Source organism: Myiozetetes cayanensis, unplaced genomic scaffold (assembly GCF_022539395.1).
Source record: "Myiozetetes cayanensis isolate MyiCay16 unplaced genomic scaffold, myiCay2020 scf7, whole genome shotgun sequence".
Lineage (NCBI taxonomy): Eukaryota > Metazoa > Chordata > Aves > Passeriformes > Tyrannidae > Myiozetetes > Myiozetetes cayanensis.
The window spans coordinates 9,561,461-9,579,094 of record NW_026087964.1 but is presented as its reverse complement, the minus strand read 5'-3'; the positions used below and the strand labels follow the sequence as shown (position 1 = coordinate 9,579,094).

Below are 17,634 nucleotides of genomic sequence, written 5' to 3'. Positions count from 1 at the left end.
CATAATTGCTGAATATGAAATTTATTTCTCAAATTTTATATCCCCATAAGTGTTTTCTTCATAATATCATAACATAGTATGAAATTCCATATTTTATATTTCATTAATACTATTTTACTTTGGTATATTTTGAAAATGATTGTTTCGGATGTATTCATCAAATCTACTTTACAGTTTGTTTATCTGACTCAAAATAGGAATTTAACCTACGTTTTTTGGCTTCCTACTTCTATCTGGCAGTATTTTATTAATTTTGAGTTTTATTTTCACTTTCTTTCCCATTTTCTGTCTTTCATTTTTTTTAAAAAAAAATGTGTTGATTCTAGTTCTTTGAAGTTTGGAAACATTATTTAAATAAGTTCTACACCTGATGTACTTTTCTGCCCTTTCATTTTTTGCTGGGTATAATTCTGAATAAAATAGAGCACTGACTTCGTAATTGTATTTCTAACACTGTTCTGTGTAAGAAAGACTGTTGTATTTGGTAAGATAAACATACTACAAAGCAATCTACTGCAGTGGACAAAATGTCTTTTCTTTCTTTTTCTTACTTCTGCAGCAATAAGGGAACACCTGCTGTTCCTTATTTAAGATATAAAAAAGCAAACTGAGTTAATCCTTCCAATAATTATTATTTCCTTTTGAAATTGTTCTGCCTCCCTTGCTGAGCGATGAGAACTGTCCTTAGCTACCTTGTTAAAACAGAGATGCAATATAATCACAAACTCACTGTTAGCCTCCTGAGTGTCCTTCACACCTTTCTGAAACCATCTTCCACTTCCCCCTGGATTGCTTTCACATTATGTTATAAAGATTGATTTTGTGCCTTTTGGGGTAAGGTTTAGATAAATCTTCGTCCAAGCTGTAAAGCCTGAAAATGCTTTTGGGGCAATAGCATATCTTAAGAACTGTGAACTGCTACACAGAGCTTGAAGTCAAAGAACAAGATCATGCTTGAGAAGTAGTAATTATTTTAAGTCCAGCTTTGTATTTGACTGTTTTAGCACAAGAAAATCACAGAAATACACAATCTTAGGTGCAGGGCTTTGCTGTAAAACAAAGTTATCCTTTGTTGAGATTGGCTTGGATATAATGGGAGGAACAGATTAACCAGAAGTCTTCTGCAACTTCATGAGATTCGTCTTTACCCAAACTTGACATGTAATTTTTCAGCAGTAGCATGCCAATTATGCTATTATTGCAATTTATTTTCCACCTCAGTGACATGTCTTTGAGGTCTCTTGCTCAAGTTTTTAAGCTAATATTATTAAACTAGATTTTTTTTATGGTGTAAACAATAATAACAGATGAAAAGACCTTAGAAAGAGAAATACATTTTTAGTGTGAAATTCTCCACAAAAATCTCAGTGTTGAAAGACATTCTTGAAGGATTTATTGATCTTTATTGAAAAAAATTGTCAGTGCTAAGTCCTATGAGATTTTGCTGAAAAGGAGTCATAAAGTAGAGAACTTCTCCTGTTGATTCTAACTTTCAGAGGGGCAATAATTGTTCTTTTGGAATTAGGGAGCTCCCTACTGATGAATGGGAGAAGAGAGCAGGTAGAGAAAAGCTGCCTGGGCAGCTCTCAAAATAGCAAAAGAAAATTTATTTAGCACCACCAGGTTTAACCTTTCCTGTTTTATTACTATTACAAGTTGGGAAAAGGACTGAAAATCGTCTTCATAGATGTTGGCTGTGAAAGGCAGGACATCCAAGTGGAGCTTGTCTGGTGGCTAGGAAAGTTCCAGCTGTTGCTGGATGCTGGATGCTAGCTATGCTAGGATAGCATCTGCTCTCTGAATGGCCTTTCACAATACTTTTCTGGGAGTGAGGAGAGATCATGTGTGCTTTGTGGAATAGATTAAGAAAGATGTGGCAGTGAAGAAATACCATATTTTCAGTGGTTTCAAGCACTTATGCTGACTGCTACCTTGACTTCAGATCATTGGTGCTCCTAAGCGAGGAGCCATCAGTCTGTCTCAAAGGTGTCAGATGAAACATAGTCATGGATTTTAAAAGCATTAATAGAAGGCAACCCTTTCAGTGTAGTTGCTGTCCATTACAGAGAAGAGATGCTGCTTGTGGCATCCGGTTTTCTCGCTTGTGACACGCAGAGAATTTTGAATGCTTCCCTGGGCATACACACACTAATGAGTAACTACAGGCTTCTCTCAGCCTCTCAACCTGTGCTCTCTCAGATCTTCCTCTGATAGGTAGATCATATCCATCTTTTGGTCCACAGACATTTGTGGATGAATAACATCCTGAATTTTTGAGTGACAGGGTGTCCTGTATGTTGCAAAGAACCTCCTGCAGTGCTACATTCCAATTTGGAAAAGAAGAATACAACCCGGCAGATCACCCAGGAAAGGTTGCTGACTAATGTCATATGCAATACATTTCTTCTAGTCTTTAGTGATATGAAGTTGATTTCTAGTCATTTTCCTGACCTGAAAAAAAAAAAAAAAAAAAGGGGTAAAAAAGGAAACGACAGATCTGGTCATGGGAATTAAGCTTTTTTTCCCACTAATTTGAAAGCTTCCATTCCCTACTGTCAAGAAGCTAAGGTTGTTTAATATTATTTCCAAAATAGCTGGAGGAACCTCTATCTACTGATTTACAATTTTATCCTAGTTAATAAAATACAATACAGAGATAAATATATATTTTAGAGAAAATCTCTCTTTTTCTCTTTCTCTCTATATAAACACAGATATTTTTGTCTGTACATTACTCTCATCAAAACAAACCCAGTGTATGCGGTAAGGAACTCTAGAACTGAGTCACCAATATTCATTATTTTCATGTAACATCTATAATTAAACTTATTTGAGGTTCTATTTCTGTGATTATACAGAATTGGTATAAGCATATTTAATGCCACAGAATGTTTCAGGCATTTAGACTAACAAGCCTTCTGCTACATTGAGCAATTTTATCCCCTACAGCTCACTATTTGTTTGTGCTTTGCACCTAATAACTTCTGTGGTTAAAATTAGAAGTTATGTTCTTTCCATTAATATCTTTCAGCTACCCACTCTGTTCACCAAGCAAATCTTATTTATTTCTGTTGTGAGGTGATATAAGGTATATCTTTGTGAGTTAAGTTGTGGTTTTGAGAGTCTACTGACCTGCTGCTAATGCCAACCCTCAGCTATAACCTGGGAATGGTGACTTGTCTGAAGTCCTCCTCCTCTCCCCTCTGAGCTGAGGTGGATTTGGTTTGTTCTGTAAGTGTATCTGTGTTTGTTTTGCTTTAAATCTTTCATATTTCATTTCTGTTATGGTTTAATCCCAGCCAGCAACTAAGTACCATGCACCTGCTCACTCACTTTATCCCATTCCCCAGTAGGATAGGGACGAGAATCAGAAAAAAGTAAAACATGTGGGTTGAGATAAGAACATAATTGAAATAATTTATAATTATAATGATGATAATAATAATAAACAACACTGTGCTAGATACTAAGAAGAAGATTAACTCCATTCCATCTGAAACCAGGGTAACTCCTAATCTTAATAGTAGATACAGAAGACCAAGTGCCTGATTTCTTTATTCATATCTACTGTTTTCAGCAATGCATGGTCCTATCAGATTTGGTGTAATAGCTTGTGGTGCGTAAATAAGCATACTTATAAATAACTTGTAAATAAGCATATAAGGATTTCCCAGAGGTAAGAAGCACAATGATCACTGAATAAATCATCAACTCCAAGTAAAAAAACTGCTGCAGTTAGTATGTACAGCAATCAGCCTATCTTTTTCAGTCTCAATACCAAAACTACCCATTCTATCATTGAATATTTATCTGTAAACTCTGAGATGAAGAAATATACATTGCACTGAAATTCTGCAGGTTCTATATAAATTAAATGTAGCTGTTACTACCAGGTTTATTTTCCCTATCCTTTCTATACACCCTGAAGACAGCCACAAAATGTGATGCATCAAAATACAAAGGTGTTACTGTTAACTACAAGCTCAGGATATTGCTTCAACTGAAGTTGGAAAAAATTTATTATATTTGATCAACAACAGTTTAGTCTTGAGCATGTAGGTAAAAAAAAAACCTTTGGGAAATCTGCTTTCCTACAAAATGGCAGAAAAAGTGGAGTGATTCTTAAAAAAATAAATGATTCACACAATGAAATATTAAGAATTCTATCTAGAATCCAAAAGCTCTCCCTTTCTGGCTCCAGATAACTATAATAATCAGAACTGTTAGACTGAGTTCAGGTCAGTCCTTCTGCAACCTTACAGGTTAGGATTTGAGGTTCTATCTCTAAAATAGATTTTTTAAATTTTTTTTTTCAGAAGTATAACTTACTTTAGAAAATTTGCAAAACTTATGAGTAAAATGCAATTTGAGTGCTGAAGTACACAGTGAATGTCATTTAATTGTGGAGGTTAACTGGGTAGGCTAACGGATGGAGTTAAAAGAGGAGGTCAGTCCTCTTAAAATTTCATTGTTTCTTTTATTTAAACAGTCAGTAGAAATCTGGCCAGCCTAAGAGGCATCTAGCTTCTGCTGGACTCTGAGGTGCTACTCTGTGGCCAGGTAGTAATGGAATTCTTGAAATTTTCTTTGATTGTCCTCCACTGGAGAACTGGTCCTTAAATGTACTCACTATATGTACTGCTAATTTAATTAAATTAAATAGTTGTGATGTTTTTGATGAGGAAGAACCAGAAGTCACAAATGCCTTGGCATCTTCAGAAATATCTTCAAATGGTTTTTCGAATTCTTGAGATTTCTGTGCTGTTTTCAAATCCCAAAATATAAGTCAGATCTGGACAGCCACATATAACCCAAGTTTGCATACTTCTTTCAGAGTTTTTTTCCCAGAGGAGCATTAGTATTCCCAAACTGATGAGCTTTAATCTTTCAATGACAAATGAGAAAAAAAGCCTATGCTCTGCACTCAGGCACGCTTCTGCTGCAAGTTAGAACTGTCATCATTCACTTGGAGCCTATGTTGATGGTTTGGTTTAAAAACACTAAATGGGAGGCAATCCCAATTGAAATGGGAATCGCTCTGACTCTTTAGTGTCCTTACTTGCCTCCAGTATTTAATTTGTATCTGTGGTTAAAAATAGAAGAGATAATTCTCCAGTTTTGGAGACACACTCCTCGTGTCTTGAGTTCTGAATTCAGAAGAAAAAGAGAACGACTCATTCTTTGTCTAGGTGTTTGACTAAAATCCTCTTCACCTGGCTCCCTACCCTCCCATGTAAATAGCACCAAGACTCATTTTCTGAAATCCTGATCTTCAAGAACAATGTTCTCAGAGTCACTGCCCAAAAGAGCCAAGAGGAAAGAGGTTTATTGGCTTCCCATGGCACAATTGGCATTATAGAGACCTTCGTGTGGATAGGATTGATGTATGTCTCACTGAGGATTTTGTTGTTAACTTCATTTAAACTATTTCCTTTCACCTGGGGATCACTCTGATAAATTTTATTGCAGAAGAAAACAGTTTGGTACACTGATATTTGACTTTTTATTCCCCTAGCAACTTCCCTCAGAGAGCCTTCCAATTCAGTTATTAATGAGGTTATTCTCATAGTAACTCTGAGGGAGGTGAATATTCTCACTTTCTAGCCAAAAAAGATGCTTCATAGTCTCTTATGTGTTTCCTGATCTCAAGGAAGTCTATTACAGAAAAGTGAAAGTTAGATTACTTGTATTTTAGCAACACATTTTTTTCTGCTGGACATACCTTTCAACTGTTTCTTCTCGCAATAGATTTAAGAGATTGTTTTTGTCAGCTTATCCATAAGTAAACAACATGGTTAATCAGAAATTCTCTTTTCTCAACGAAAGGGTGCTATGTTTTATCACTTACAAAAAGGTCTTACATTTTATGTTGGAGCAGGTCCTGAAACTTTTCTCCTTAGTTTCAGTGTCAAGTTTACCCTTCAAAGGAGCTGTGAAAAGTATGGAGACTTACAAAGGCTTCCCTGCTATTCACTAGCTCCAGTATATCAGTTCAATTGTTCCTTGATGACTTTCTGATTTTAGTGATGCTACTAAGTCAAGAGCTTTTCTGAACCAAATCTCTGTCCTGTCACAAAACAAGAGTGTTTTCATAGCAACAAAAAGAAATCTTTAATTAGCACTTTTACTGATCTTAAAAAAAAAAAATTGACTGACTTGTGAGTTTATAATAGTAAAATCTTGTAAATTGCTGCTTTATAATAGGATACATGGATGAGAAGTTCCAATTAATTTCCCCAAAGCCAAGTGAGTCAATGCAAAAGAAACCTTTCTGCTAGAAAATATGTTACCTGAATGCTGTATGCTAACAGAACATAGATGCAGCTAAATCAGTTGTTACGGTAAACTAACCTATGGTTATACTAAGGATTTGACACTGCCTGACTAAATCCTAATCATTTCCATATGACAGTGAGGTCAGGCCTATGGACTTATATCTGTTGCATTGTTAACCAGTGCATCAAATCTAATAATAAACTAATTATATCTTCAGTTGTTCCTGTCATGTAGCTACAGTGACAGCCTAAATAGAGGGGGAATCACAACAGAATCATAGAATCATAAAATGGTGTGGCTGTTTTCACGTGGCCAGTTTCATGTGACCAGGCACAATGTATCCTGTGCACAAGAAATGAACATATCTACCACAGTAATGTGTAACTATTTCCAAATACCAGCAAATCTTTTCTGACCTTCAGGCTTGTGTTAACCAGGCCATCGACAGAGCACCAATATTGGTTATTTAGCAAAGGTGAGAATTTTTACTGTATTTCCGTCCATTCATAGGAACTTTTGACCTCTGATGGTACTTTTCATAGCACTGAGTTACACAACAATATTTAAAATCCCTGATCAGTCATTACAGGCTTTTTACAACTATCTGTTACTATTTGCTATTTGTTGAAAAAGAGTAGTAGATTTAGTACTCCATATTCCTTTCACTTTTCTGTTAAATATAAAAGTAATAGTCCCTGTTTTTGAAGTCCAGTTGGGTATTTTTAGCTTAATGGATGGATGATAAACCAGTCATCATAACAGAAGATAAAGAGATTGTGAAAAGGGCTGCTTTAAAATTATGCTGCTGAAGGATTACACTAAACTGACCCACACAATCAAGACCATCTAGGCCAATGGCCCGTCATCAGCATTCAAATTCTTACTCTCAGTCCATGGTATCACATTTTAAGACTGATTAGGTCAGTGATCCTCCACCTCCATGGGCAGGGAAGTAGCATTAGAAGAGTGTCTCGTCTGTGATGCCCTGCGAGGGGTCAGCTGTGCACAGATCTCTCTTCTTAGACACAATCTGAGTCTTCTCCACTTTGTGTCTGTACTGTGCACTAGTTCCACCTCTTTCTGAACTTTACTGTTCATTGATGATATCCTGGATATAAATTTAATTGCCTTTTTGCAGTATTAGCCTACATTAATTCTTGCCACTATTGTATTTTGTCTCTTTTTCCTTTTAAGTTGTGTCAGCTGCTGCTGTTTTAAATCTTAGATATTTGTCAAGGCAGTTTCACCTTGGTTACTGCCTGTACCATTAGTCAGCATCAGGACTTCTGAAGATCTTGCATTATCCCCAAATAGACAAGTAAAACATATCATTGTGCTAAATTTTTTGCAGCTCACATCATCAATGGTGATGTTAAATAGATAGTCATTCTTTCCTGTTTTATACTGCACTGCCAATGAGGACATGCTATGAACCTGGGTTTGATCCCTACTAGACTGTCCAGCTGACTTTTTGCGATGGCAACACACATTTCGTGTTCCTTAAATCTTCTACCTAGCTCTGTCAGCTTTATTTGACCTTTTTTTGTTCTTTATTAATAAGAAACAATTTAAAATTAATTATTTTAAATTACTATGCCTTCAAATAACAGCAGTCACACTTTAGACTGTATTAGCTTAAATCTTTCTGACATAAGATATTTATTATTATTTCTACTTATTTTCAGAAGGCTAATTGTTGCCTTTCTGGGATTGTCATCGAAGTCAAAAGACATGCTTAGCAGATAATTTTAAATTTGTCTTTACCTTTATTGCCTGTGCTCACTTATGTGTGAGTATTCACACACGCATGAGTATGAAATTCAAGTATTAGAGTCAGTATATATTAATGTGACATGAATCAGAATTTGGTCTCTACTTCGGTATAAAGCAATTTCTGTTAAAGTAGAATACATAAATTCTGTACTAACAAGTACTGTAACTCCCTGTGAAGGTGACCATCTCATCCTACTGCCCTTGAAACCAGACTTCGAACAACTCTAGAGTTGAAGGTGTATTATAAGGTGTCATGAGTAGTTTAATCTAGTCTAAACATCCATACTGCCATCAAAAGGGGTGCTCTTGCTCTCCTTTTTTCCTGCTGTCTGCAATGTGCCAGAGATGGTCTCTATGTGCTTACCCCACTTTCTTCTCAGTTTTTCAAAGAACAAGTCTTCTTCTGAGATGATCATGTGCTCTTGTCATCGCATCACATGAAAAGGATCATAAAGGGCTAAAATACTGTTCTGGTGAGGTGCTTTTTGTGAGAAATGGTTTCTACTTCCCCACATTATTATGCTACAAAACATATACTATGAAAATAGAAATCTTTCCTGTGAAAAGCCAAAAGAAAAACGAGAAGTAGTATTTTTTGCAATGTTTTGATTTCAGGGAAAAAAACCAGAAATGTACACACACTCTACATGGACATGTATATATGGATAGACAACAGTAACAGCAAAGCAGAAATCATAATGAATTTTTCATTCAGAAATTTTTCGTTTTAGCTGAGATCAGTGAAGAACTTTTGCTTTTGTAGTTCTTTCACTTCCTTCTCCAATGGAAAAGAGGAAAAGTGGCAAGATGAGAAAAGCAAAAAGATGAGAAAGAGTCCAAAACTAGATAACTTTCTGTTTGCTTCCATTGGAGTTGAAATCACATTCTTACCCAAAAGAACAGAACTTTCATATTGCTTTGTATCCTTCAGACTGAAATTATTTATTTAAAAGAATAGTGTTTCCTCTCATCTCTTCCTGCATTTGCTCAAGCAAACCATGGCAAGCAAGAACCTGCTATTCAATTACTCTTTTTTTCCCCAGCCACCTGAGAGCGTACTGCTGTATGCCTGTAAGACAGAGTAACCTGTCTGAAGACACAGAGGCAACACACTAAAACATCCAATTAGAAATTTTTACGGTTAAATTTTGGACTAGTTTTGAAGAGGTATAATACCAAGAAAAAGGACTTTATTTTTTTTAATCTAATACTCCCAAGAAACACTGTGGGAGAGACATGCAGCCACAAGAGTTCCTCTGATCAGTACAATTAATCTTGGCCAGTAAACACCTATTTGTGCTCAGCCCTTCAGAAAGGAGTAGCTACTTTCATCAAATCTGTGTTAAAATTCTTGTGGAGCAAAGCAGCAGCCAAACATTTTTACATCTTCCACAGAGCAATAAATTTTTTGTTTTCCATGGGATAACAATCACAAAAACCCCTACAGTCCCTGCTACTTTTGGTGAAACCCTTACCATAGAACAACCTGTCAGTAGACTTTAAGCAAAAACTAAATCAAAATCCTACTGCAGTTTACAGCTGTAAGGCTCTCTGTGCTGACTTCAGTGGCATGCAGACAAATCTCTGCTACCTCTAAATCCCTCCCAGTGTCTCACAGAAGTTGACACCCATATCCCTAAAAGCATAACTTTTCTTGAGTTTTGTTTTCATGGTGTGTCTCCAATTTCTCAGAGAAGGTCTTGAGACTGTAGGATGGCTCCCAGTAGTTTCAGTTTAAACTACCCTCAGAGAAAAGCTCTAACGATTTATAGCCTTTATAAGTTGTCCAAGAACCAAACTTTGTTTTACAGGCTTCAGGTAGCAGCTTGGTACATTTTTCAGAATAGATGCATGTATGTATTTCAACATAGATGTCAGTATGCTTTAAATTGTCTTATTAGAGTTGTAAACAGCTCTGGAGAGGAATTTGCCTTTGATCTTGAGTTCAAGCAGATTATTGTTTACCAAGGAGTCACAGTTTCCTTGTGAATGCAAAATCTCAGCTTAATTTCTTTTTCAGCTTTTATAGAATAGCATTGGAAAAAGAATTATGTTCTTTTACAGAATTAAAAGGGAAGAAAAATTTTGAAAATCAGTTCTAGCATCTTTTTCCTTTAGCAGCTTGGTTATTTTCAAATGCTAATTTTCTTTGGAATTTCAATTTTTTTTCAGTTGTGGCAACACATGCCTGTTTCTGCAACAGTGTAAATGATTAGCTGACTCACCAAATTCTTCTAGTCCGTTTTAATAGCATTTTGGAAAGTGGTAGGAAGTTGTAGTTCTTTCCAGTATTCACTTTAACACATTCCGAAAATTCCCTGGCCATTTAGGGAAATCCCCACACTTTTTAAAGATATGATGTGAGGTGGATCTCACTGATTACAGTGTTGAACCCCATGATGCTGGCACTACTTCTGATGAACAAACCATGCATTGTCTAAATATTCTGTGAATTTGATGTGTAGCTAAATTGCATGTGAAGTACTACTTTGTAGGAGGATTGACATAGGGAAACAAGAATTTCGGTAATGCACCACAGCAGATGTTATTTAGCCCACTCTTTTATCTATGCTACCAGCTATTTATTGATAGAATATAGAACCAAGAGAGGTATAAATAAAATTACATTGTTGGTTTTCCAACATCATGGTACTGAGGTTTTCTCCCCACCTCTGGCAATCTAGGGAAGAGGTTGCTTCCACTATGTCTTATTTGAAAGGTGACATGGATGGCAGATAACAAGGAACTCTGTCAATCTATTTTCTTTTTTTTTTTTTTTGAAACGGACTTTTCCTCTGAAAAAAATTTTAATGAAAAATTAAACTTTTTGCCAGATTAAAATGCCACTATTTTCCTCTACAAATATTAAGCTATATGCGGGGAAAATAGAGCTGGGTTTGAGTTTGAATGGAATTCAAGTTTACCTTCTCAGGCTTCATTTTGCGGCAGTTCAAAGCTAGACTGCACTTCTGTGATATGACACTTCTTCAAAGGCATAACAGTCTGATTCTTCTATCCCCTTCTGTGGACCTGAATCTTGTACCTGTTTGCAACTCCCACAACCCAACACACCACCAGCTCTTAGTGAAAAAAACACACATAATGCAAGTGCTGTGAGTATACCTGCATAATGGGAGATATGGTTCAGCCTATGATCTCATCTTGCAGATGGCTTCACAAGGAAGCACAGTATAGAAACGAACACTGAAAAAAGCCACTTTGGATCAATCAAGAGTTCTGAAATTAAAGTCTTTTGATAACACAGAAATGTATCACTTTGATTCAAGCAAGTGAAGTATGCAAACATGATCAGACTGAAATGCATTTTAAAGTCCAAAGCAAAATTAACTGAATTTTAAATAGAATTTGTTTGACCTACAAAGATCTTCAGTTCTTTCTAATTGCAAATAATTATAAATGAATGACAATAAATATAAATATAAAGGAATAATTATAAAAATATTAACATAATAATTAGAAACTGTTTGTATTGAGACTAAACCACTCATTAATCCTGAAGAATTGACACATTGTAATGCAATTTAAATGCAACCCCCTAAATACAGTAGAAAACACCATGATTCATCCTTAATAAGATAAAATCAGCTCTGAAACTGCTTTTTTCTTGTCCACCAGTTATTTATCTGTTTCTAACTAGTAGGTTTCCCAATCATATAATGTATAGCCATGTCTCATTTTACTCAGAACCCTATGAAGCCATATAGATTTGTACTCTTTGCTCACCTCAAAGGTATGCCTGGCTTTATCATTCTGTCAGCAAAAATTATTTCTATCTGAATTTAAACAGTATCTTTCTTCACTAGTGAACTAGCCATGAATAGAGCATGATGGAATATGACTTCTTTTGACTACCCAAACCATTTTATGACCCTTAATCTAATTTTTGGGCACTGTTCATGTTTGCCCTGTCTAGGTCCATTCAAGCTGGTGATTTTATTAAGAATACTCATAATATGGGTATCTGAGTAGATAATATGAGTAGATACATGACTGTATCTACTTAGTTACTCATCTTACGCATCTTTGTGTGGAAGGACAGTAAGAATTTTAACAAGGTCTAATGGCTGCTAAGACCTAGCGAGGTTCTGTCAGCACTTCCCCTGGCTCTCCCTGGAAAAGGCTGGAAGATCTGAAAAACAGACACATATAGAAAGGAGACTGCAGAACTAGTTTGAAATCCTAGTAGCAATGAGTCTCAGGTCAAACCATACAGGCCAAGTCTAGAAGGAAATTTGATTTAGTTCTTATTTTGTTTCTCTGATTCACAGAAACAGGAAGTATTAAAACATCCCAAAACAGACCTGCAAGACAGTGCTCTGACTTACATAAAAATCTAGTTTCTTGGCTGATGGCTATATCACATCTCCTTGTTTCTTTTTACTTCTCTCTTGAGATCAGTGAGAATGCAGCTAGATGTCTTGAAATGCTCATTGTATTAAGAATATATCTTGTCTGCACACCTTCTAATGCCTTAGTGCTCATGTTCTGGTTTTGGCTATTGCCAGACAGTCCAAATAAACCAGTGGGACTCAACCAAAGGAGAATGTCTGTATTTAGCTTATGAAGTTCTTCCACTTTTTCTTGAATTGAAAGGCTTCTACTTTATTTCTCATTATGCAAAGCATGTGTATGCCTGTGCTTTGGCCACGTTCAGTTGGATATTTCTTATTAGGCTTATTTCTCTAGGAGATAGAAAGTTCTTTCAGGTAATGGTTATTGAGTGTATTTGGACTAATCACATACACATGCAGTAAACATTCCTCAGCTGCAGTGAGAAAACAGATGTCAGCTCTATCTAGAATACACCCAATATACATATTGCCTCTTGAACTAGATGTAATTTACACTTGAACAAATGTTGAGTAACAGGACAATATTTTAAATTAGTGAAACTACAAGTGAAAGGGTAGAAATGTTGTGTTCTTTTGTGGTATCATAAACACGTAATGATCGGTGTTGATGTAACTTTTTTTGTTGTTGTTGTTCAAGTCACTATAGCACTCTTGAATAATGTATATAATGTTGATTAAAAAAAGAATAAGACTGTCCCCTACAACTACCCAGACTTTTTGCAGTTTGGTTGTAAAAACCCAAGAGTCTATGATGTGAATATTTTCCCCAAAGTATACTTTATCCTTGGGGAGCAGTGGAGCAAGAAATATTTATTTTATCTTTCACTGTAAAGTTGTATACCATATATCTGCTCCATCAGTGCTCATGCAGTTCAGAAGATGTGCCTGAGAAATGGTGTAGTATGAAGTGGAAGACAAGTTCTCTCTCAATTCTATGGCAACTTGATGTGTAGGCTTTGAATCAGTCTACTGAGTTCTGTACCTCCACTTCCTCAGTGGTGTAGACTTTTCCCACTTTAAAATGACTTTCAGTCTTCAGTGGTTTTATAAAACACCATTACCTGAACTGGCTCTTGCTACTCTCGCAATTACTTGTATGGCTGAGCTCTAGGATACTTCCTATACCTAATTTTACAGCTGCTTAGAGATGTAATGATTCATTTTTCTACAGACAATGGCAGAAGATATTGAAGTACTTGCCTAAAATCACATGAGAAGACTGAGGGCAATAGAGGGGCTCCTCTGTACAATTCAGTCACAAACCACTGCACCATCCTTCTCGATATTCCTGATAGTTTTTGAGTATACTAATATATCTGACCAAGTATCTGTAATGGCTAGGACCGTATTTTTTTACTTTTCTTGGCAAGCAGGGTGAAACCTTTAATTCAGCTTGTGAATCCCATTACCATCATCTAACTTGTATTTGTTCACAACCAAACTGCTGGAAAATGCTCTAGATGGGACTAATTCAAAACTATGATTCTAATAGAAATAAGTATACTTGCACTTTAAGTTATTAAAAGAGACTTGAATCTGTACAGTCCAATGAATTCAATGTTTATTTGAGTGTGACTAAATGTAAAGAAATAAAACACATTAATTTCTATGCATATATATATAGCACATTGCTGAAATTAATAGACGTTCATCATTCTAATGCCATAAAATGCAACAGATGTCATAAATGCTGATCTATTTTCTCCCTTAGATAGCCAAATATTTGGTTATTCCATATTTCTTCTTGGTTTTGAATTAATGGTGATTTTTAAGGAATAAAGTTGGGAGATGGGGGAGGGGAGATTATGATACTTGATTTTTCCAAATTGGTGAAAATCAAAGAGACTGAAAAGAAACTCCCTCATACTGTCGTTAATAAAAGTCTCATTCTGTGGGTTTACCTGTATGAAAAATTTCCTGAAGACAACATATACTAATTTTGGTTTCTGAAAAATGTTAGTAGTCTTAGACTCAAATTCAGAGCCCATGTCTAAGACCTCCAAAGTATGGTGTGATGATAAAGTGAGATAAGTTCTCAAAGAGTTGGGAAATAATTTTTTCCTCTTGAGTAAAAGATACCAAGTAAGCTATAAAAGAGTAATAGTCATATTACTGTTACTGAAGAAAATGTCCTTCTGCCAGCCACACCATTATCTCAGTGGGGCTTAGCACTAGAAAAATGTCATTAGCTACAACACCAGGCACCACAAGAGCAGGACGTGTCATGTTTTGGAGGACAAGAATTTAATACCTGTCATCTCCTCGTCGCACAGAGCAAATGGCAGTGTCTGACCTTGATGATATTTCAAACATTGAAAACGACAGAGGTCATGATGAGCTGTAATTCTTCTTAGAGTAAGAGGTGGCCTTTTGGTACTGAATTTAAAAAAAAAAAGAAAAAAAAAAAAGACACATACTGAACCTTAAAATAAAAAAAGTGTGATGAATAAAATCAGCCAAAAATTTTGAGAGTGTGAGATGAAAAACTCCTGAGGAAAACACCCAAAGTGTATGACTAGTGTAGTACTAAGGTGGCAGCAAACTCAGCTCAACCATTCACTGTTTATTAAGGCTGTGAAGCTAATGTGACTTGTGCATGTCTGGTCTGTTATAGATGGGATTGTTACTTAAAGTATCTTAGTTTTACTCAGTGAATTCGGCACTGATCTCAACTGCAAAGGTATCCCATTTTTTATTCTTTCCTTATATCCCAAGGGAGGAACTTCCTCAGTTTGTGAATCTGCAGATGTTGTGAGTATGTTTGAATGATCAAAAGAGACTCAGTTGTCTTACTTAAGTGAACTATCCCTTTCCAAAGAACCATAGTGGTTACAAGTCTAGCTCATTTCAAACATAGGTTCAGGTATGTTTGCATACTTCCACAGTTATTCAAAATCATCTTTGTTTTCTCTTGCATGAAATGTGTTGCTATCACTGTACCTTAATTTAAATAAGGGTTATGGAACAGTGAGATATAGAAAGAAAATAGTTTTTTTTTTTTTAAATAAAGATAGGAAACTGTAACATCTCACTTTCTATTCAAGTTAAACATAAAAATTAAAAAACTTGACCAATTGTTTTGGCTATGTTTTTTAACCACTTATTTAACTTACTAATAATCTATCTTAAATTCCACAGTCTAGTGCTTCACTTAATAATTTCAGTCTTGTGGAAATCCAATTCACAATTAAGTCCAATCAAAATAATAAGTTGTTCTAGTAATTCAGAGCAATAAACACACTAAAGAAGGAAATACTGAGATATAGAATACAAGTTATATGGACAATAAAAAATGTCCTATTCAGAGCCAAAAGTAAATTCTTAATCTTAGTTTTACAAAAACAAAATAATTCTTCAAACTGATGCATTTCAAAACCAGTCAGGCTTCAGAAAATAATATAGTCAAGTCTCACTGAACTGCGGCTGGACTGAAATTGAGATAATTACAGACTGTTTCAACAGCTTTTCAGTTGTTTTGGGAACTGGATTCAGCTGAATGACTGCAAAATAAAGAACAAACTCAAACTAATCTTTCTTTAAGGAACATGTCTGTTAAAAAAAAATTGGTAATATAAGCAAGAAACACAAAAAGGTTTTAAAGCAGAGTAACAGAGGCAACACCAGCATGCTGGAGGGAAAAAATGATGCCTCTTTCCTATTAGAGGAGTTGCTTATAATATTTTCAACACTGTGCTGAATTCCTACCTAAATTAAGGATCACCTTAGATAATCCAGTCAAGGACTTGGGAGGGATGACTTGTGGGAACAGGATTTAAGTGGCTGTAAGTCTACACGTAATGTGGTGTTGCTAACTATCTTACTCACCAGACTGGTATTGATCAGCAAAAACTACAAGAGAGCACCCCACTGGTAAAAAATGTCAGCAGAGACCCTAACTACAGCTTACTGACAGACAATCTTGCTTCTCAGGCATCTGGGTAACCCTAACTCTTACATGATTCAGCACAAAATTTGTTTCCCGATTTTCAGTTTCCAAGAAGTTTATAAATCCTTTGTAAGCTTAAGTATTTTTATTTCAGTATCCAAATCCTAAAACTGCAATATTCACCATCTTTGTTTCCTGTAGACTAGAGTCTGCTGCTTTCAGCTCTGGCAGCTCTGGACTTGATTTGTCTCCAGCAATTACCAGAAAGGTGGTTACTATAGCTGCACTAATGAAAGGAGCAACCATGTTTCCTTGAAGGCAGTGTAAGCAAACATAAATAAACAAATGCTTGTAAATGAGATATTATTGCAATCCAGAAAGTAAGATGCTAGCCCTGTTCAGTGGCTTGATATATATCAACATTGCAACTTTCTACACAAAGCTTTGCTTGAAATGATACAATTTTTTGGACACTTTATTTAAAGTATTATTAGCCTTACAGAATTTTCTTCTCCATCACGATTTGAGCCACATTTTTGGGTGGTGAGGCATTGGCACAGGTTTCCCAGAGAAGTTGTGGGTGCCCAATCCCTGGCAGTGTTCAAGGCCAAGTTGGATGGGGCTTTGAGCAAACTGGTCTAGCGGAAAGTGCCCACAACAGATTGGTTGGAACTAGATGATCTTTAACGTCCCTTCCAACCCCAACCGTTCTATGCTTCTGTGATTTTTCCAATGACAGTCTGTCTCCATAATTTTGCAGATTACTGTTGTAGTGATAACAGGTGCATAGATGAAGGCCCATGGCCAAAGCTAGGAACATAAGAAAGTTTTAAATTAAAAAAATCCTGTTAAGTTGCACTGAACTTTGTCATCTCTGGTTCACTGAATTTAGCTCTAACTGTGATCCTTTTCTGACAAGTGACTGTAAAAACTGTATCACACATCGTCGTGTTTGTGTTTCAGTGACTTTGCATCAGTTTTGTTCAGGATGTCGTTGGATTTTTTTAAAAACCACCAGATCTACCAATGAAACAGAAGTTTGAAGGTCATGCTGTGTTCAGTCTCATGCAACAACAATAATGACATTTCTGAGAAATGAAATCTCACTCACCCTCACAGCAAACCACTTCAGTGCCTAGGTCAGGCTGCGCTGTCAGATTTTCACGAAGTGCGAGTAAATCCAGTCTACTGCCAAGCTAAAATGAAATCTCTCAGAACAAACTTATGTTGTATAATGAAATAGTCTTACAATATTAGCATTATTTATTGCATTAAGGTGGAAAAGTTTGGAGGGGCTGATTATACCAGTTCATCATGGGACAAGCT

General features: G+C 35.9%; 1 protein-coding gene across 2 annotated transcripts in view; it reads left to right on the top strand.

Annotated features, from left to right (window-relative positions):
• Positions 1–17,634, top strand: part of STK32B (serine/threonine kinase 32B) — a 173,548-nt gene that overhangs the window by 10,701 nt on the left and 145,213 nt on the right. The gene's annotated exons all lie outside the window — the stretch shown is intronic.